Source organism: Odocoileus virginianus, chromosome 21 (assembly GCF_023699985.2).
Source record: "Odocoileus virginianus isolate 20LAN1187 ecotype Illinois chromosome 21, Ovbor_1.2, whole genome shotgun sequence".
NCBI lineage: Eukaryota > Metazoa > Chordata > Mammalia > Artiodactyla > Cervidae > Odocoileus > Odocoileus virginianus.
In genome coordinates this window covers 45,357,488-45,362,895 of record NC_069694.1, presented here as the reverse complement: position 1 = coordinate 45,362,895, position 5,408 = coordinate 45,357,488, and the positions used below count along the sequence as shown (strand labels likewise).

General features: G+C 38.3%; 1 long non-coding RNA gene across 2 annotated transcripts in view; it reads left to right on the top strand.

The window, feature by feature from the left end:
- The window catches only part of LOC139030237 (uncharacterized), a 297,763-nt gene that overhangs the window by 4,270 nt on the left and 288,085 nt on the right, over nt 1–5,408 (top strand). The gene's annotated exons all lie outside the window — the stretch shown is intronic.

Sequence of the window (5,408 nt, the reverse complement as noted above, 5' to 3'; positions counted from 1 at the left end):
GGAGGCTGGGGGCGGGGGCGGGGCGGGGGCGGTCGGCGCCGAGGTGAGCAGGACGCGGGGACGCGGACACCTACTGATGATTGGCTGCAAATTGCACGGGGAGCCGGAGGCGCACGCGGGCCGGCGCTCCCCTTCACAAATCCTCTCCTCGCCGGAGGAGCCACGTTTCCCGGCTCGCCTGCTGCTCGCCCTTCCTCCTCGCGCCTGGCTCTCCGGCTCGGCCGCCCAGCTCAGAGGGCTGTTGATTATTTTCTTTTACTCGCGGAGATAATTGTTTGGAAGGGATGGAAAGAGGGCGTTTCCGCCACTCTCCCCCTCCTTCTCTCACTCTGCGTGTGGGTGTGTGTGTGTGTGTGTGCATGTGCGGGTGTGTGTGTAAATAAACTTGTCTGGGTTTTCTGGCTGGGTAGAGAAAGCCGTACAAGAAACAGAAAAGGTCGTGTTTGTTTGAAAAATACTCTTATTTCACACACTACCGCATGGCTTTTAAATAATACTACTGATGTACCCAAGAAGACTTTAAAAATCATGATCATTTAAATCTTTAAGGGAAAACGGATCGGTGTTCTGGTTGTCCAGCTCATCTAAATATTAGTATGCCAGAATGTTAAAAAAAAAAAAAAAGGTGAGCTTGACCGAGCTCGAAATCAATCTCTATCTCTCTCCTCATCCCCCCACATTCTTTCACTGTTCCATCTGACTGTTCGAATGATTAAGTCTAATTTGTAACTTACCCCATTTTTAATTCCAAACTTTACTTAAACAAAAACTACTTTTATAGCTACATTAATCTATTTTATACTAGTATGACTTCTTGACACTTGGGAAAAATAGTTTAGTAATTGAAAGATAAATCTTTTTACCACAGGTCAAAATAAATAAAACTCATAAATGCAGCTATGAATTAACTTCTTCATTGCTGCCTTAAAGCACATGAGATATTTCTGGCTACATGCTATCCCACTATTGAAGTATGCTCGGATTTATATGAAACATATAAGATATGAATCTTTTGGATAGTTTTAAAGAAAAATGGTTAATAATAAGCTACAAAAGTAGGAAAGAAAAAAAAATTCAGATTATTTAAATTGATCTTATAAAGTTCTGTGTTAAAACTGTACTCTAGAATACAATAATATAGTTTCAGAGAAAGAAGAAAAGTATGATAATGAGCTGTTTCTTTTATAATAACAAAATGCTGAAAAGATATTTTAAAGCACTTTGTGTTTGAATTTTCAAGATTGACCTTGACCATATCAAGATTCTGCCAACTCTGGAAGACTGATTATTGATAAGATGTTAACAACTGTGGTGTACATAAATGAAGGTGCTGTACCAAGAGTGGACAACTATTGAAATAGGGGGCAGCTTGTTTTCTGACTCATTAACAAGTATGTTTTGTAATTTAAAAAGATAGGATAAATTTGGCTATAAAATCAATCAAACTAGTGACTTGGTATTTATAGACAAAATAACTAGATTATTTTGTTATTAGTGATTATTTATTAGTGATTATTATTTAAGTTCATTGAAATTTTTATACTTTTATTGATGCTTTGTGAAAGCAAAGAAGAGAATTTTGCATTTGATTTTTTTTTTTGAACTGAACATCATGGTAAGTATATCAGCAAAATGTAGGCACTTTTTAATGAGTGCCTATACTCATTATACTGGAAAGATGATAGATTCTTAGACATCTTTTCAAAATATTTAAAATATCGATATTTTGAAGTTTGTAAATAAACAATTTTTAAAATCAAAGATTCCATATATATGCACTAATATCCTATATTTCCACATATATGGAATCTAGAAAAATGGTATTGATGAACCTATTTGCAGGGAAGGAATGGAGACAAGATACAAAGAATGGACTTTTGGACACAGTGGGAGAGTGGGGCGAATGGAGAAAGTAGCATTAACATACACACAGTGTCATGTGTTTAAGATGGATAGCTGGTGAGAAGTTGCTGTATAGTACAGGGAGCCCAGTCTGGTGCTCTGTGATGACCTGGAGAGATGCGGGGTGGGGAGGGAGGCTTCAGAGACAGAGGATATATGTATAATTATGGCTGATTCCATTGTTGTATGGCAGAAACCAACACATTATAAAAATTAAAAATTAAAAAAATCAAATAAAGATATCATGCTTTCTTATGCCAAACTTGCTTTCCTTTTCAGAATGCTTCAAGCTCTCTTTCAAAATGAAACTTTCAACAAATGAGAGAAGATAAGCTCTAAATTCCAAAGAATTTTACTTTCTAGATTATAATGGGAAAACTCAGAATGCTTAGCCTTGGTCATTAATAAAAGTGACTATTAATGACCCAGACACTGTAGGGAGTAATTTGCAGACAGTTTACTTTGTCTTTGAAATAACCCTATGAGGTAGTTATTATTATTTCCAGTGGAAATAATAAGCCTGTAGATATCAGATAACTCAGGTCAAAAGGTTAGTATGTCCATGCAGTCACAAAGAGTTGGACACAACTTAGTGATTGAACAACGACAAGGCTGAAATTGGTACCCAATCCTGTATCTCCAAAGCTTTGTGCTTACAACCTCCACTCTAGTCTATTAGCAATTAATTAACCAATAGCCCTCTCTGCATCCTTGAACCTTAGCTTTAATTATGATCACAAGCCCCTCATTTATATGACATGCAGAATTTATTTCAAATAGTATATCTACTAGCTCTGATACAACATCCATTTCCTTCCTACTAGGGAATTGATTACGTGCATGTGTGTGCTCAGTCGCTTCAGTCAAGTCTGACTCCTGCGACCCCATGGGCTGTAGTCTACCAGGCTCCTCTTTCTGTGGGATTCTCCAGGCAAGAGAGCTGGAGTGGCTTGCCATGCCCTCCTTCAGGGGATTTTCATGAGCCAGGGGTAGAACCTGTGTCTCCTGTATTGCAGGCTGATTCTTTACTGCTGAACACTCAGAGAAGCACTGAGGGAATTGATGACATCCTTAGCCAAATGTCCACCTGCAATGGGGGATCTGGGTTTGATCCCTGGTTTGGGAAGATCCCCTGGAGGGGAAAGGCTACCCACTCCAGTATTCTGGCCTGGAGAATTCCATGGACTGTATAGTCCATGGGGTCGCAGAGAGTCGACACGACTGAGCAACGTTAGCCAAATGTGATAAAGGGCAACATTTTTCTTCTGGTCTAGGATATCTTATATCCTTTATTTTTTATATACAGTAGTTTTAGCACTTGCATATCTGCCATTTCTCACGTTACTCCACATTCTTTGTTGTATTCTTCAGAATAATGTGTCAGAGTTTTTAGGTAAATTGTTGAGAACAGTTAGTCCTCTCTTAACTTTTCTTCAAAACTCAGTTCTATAAAGTACTCAAACTTCAGGTTCATTCTCTATGCAAAATGTCTGCTACAGCTTCCAGTTTCCTGGAAGTGGTTTGTGCCTTTACTCCACTTTGTATGTTTTGTGATCTGCAGTAGGAGTATGGGTGCTTCAGTGATATCTTCCTGGGAAAAAATTAACTTGCATATCACCTGAAAAAGTGTCCTGTACGATGCAGACAGTTTGTGCTGTGCTATGAAATATTTTTAAAGCATGGCTGCTTTTATAATGGTCAATATTGTCATCATTATCCAGAATCTCTAAAAAGGTAATCTGTTGTAATAGACAGACTTCAAAATGTGTCAATGCAAAAGCCATAGATGTATATTTGTTAAGTCACAATCCAGGGTGGGAATTGCAGATCAGAGGATGGCTCTCCTCTATGACTGATTCATGGATCTAGTTTCCTTCTGTCATGGGACCTTGCCATCCCTGATGGATTTCTAATCAACTACATCCAATGAGCAGAAGGACAAGGATGGGACATGATTCCTTCTTAAACACTTCATCTTGAAGTAACCCACAGCACCATGACTCATTGACAATTGTCAAGAACCAGTCACATGCCACAGCTAGCTGCAAAGATGGGCTGGGCAGTCACTTCCCAGATGCAACTCTATTACTGTGGAGTAGACAAATGGTTTTGGTGGACAGCTGGCAGTTTCCCAGAAGAGTAATGCTGGAAGGAGAATAACCCACCAGAAAGGTTAAGTTGGCCCACACAACCCTCAGTCGACCATGAGAGTTCTCTTCCCTTGAGAGCATTTTTTGCTGATTACCATCCTTAGAGATTACCACTAAAAGCAGTCTTAATGATTTTGGGGGAAAGTATGGCAACTATGAACAAACTATGTTTTCTTAAATACCTGTAGGACAGCCAAGCTATGGATAAAATAGTCAAACAAAAATTCACTAAAGAATAAAGAAAGCAGAAGTAACACAAGCAGAGGAAATACCATAAATCTAAAATAAACTGACTTAGAGATAAATCTTAGGCATTAGCAGCTTGTCTACTGGTATTTTCAAAACCCAGAGGTAAGCTTTAATCCCTCCACCGATAATGTGTTCCCTGTTAGTCACAAAATCTACTCACTGTTCAGGTTAGGTAAAGTGTGTGAAACTCTCTCACCCATCTTAGAACCCAGCTTCCCAATTCTGTTCATACAGTCTCTGAGGACTGCCTCTTTCCATAGTAATTAATACTGCAAATAATAATACAATAACCACCACATTTAAGGAGGACTATGCCAATAAAACAATAGGGAATGATGTCTTTAATTCTTCTCTGACTATAGCTATTGGGTTTTTTTTTACCTGTCTTCTTTGCCAGAAATGGAGATCCTTGTCATCAGTGATTGTGTCTGATGTCACAATCAGTTTTGTGTTCCACCTCATACATCACCTGGCCCACAGAAGGTTCTTACATTCTGTGCCAAGCACATTGAAGAAAGGAGCATACAAAAAATGTGGAAGTACTTTCCCCCATGGTCTGTAGGATAAAAATGCAAAATTAATAAACTGGCATCCAAACCTTTCTTTAATTTGTCCCATGTTTTGAATCTCATCTCATGTTACACCTGGCAAGAACTGTCTACTCTAGCAGGTCCACTTCTCCCAGAAAATGTCCATCACCTTACCATGATCATAAAAACTCTTTGATAAAAAACCATAAACTAAGATGAAGTTATTATTATTTATATGAGACAGTTTACTTTAAGGAACTATTCTATTATAATGAAATAATGCTTTTAAATCTCTTAAATGAACTAAAATTTTCTGAGATTTTCTTGGTGACTCAAAGTGGAATTTGGTGAAATTAATCCTTAAAATCAATATTCTGCACACTTGTTATTTTCTTTCACTTTTAATTAAATATCTATACATCATTATCACAGTGCTGACCTTCATATTCGTAGCTGGCACTCTTAACCTGCCAACCACAGGTCATGAGCTTTGAGCTGTTTTCTGGCAATAATAAATTTGTCTTAAGCTATCTACACTCTGTTGCCCTGTCCTCCTAATGACTAACAGGATGCATTT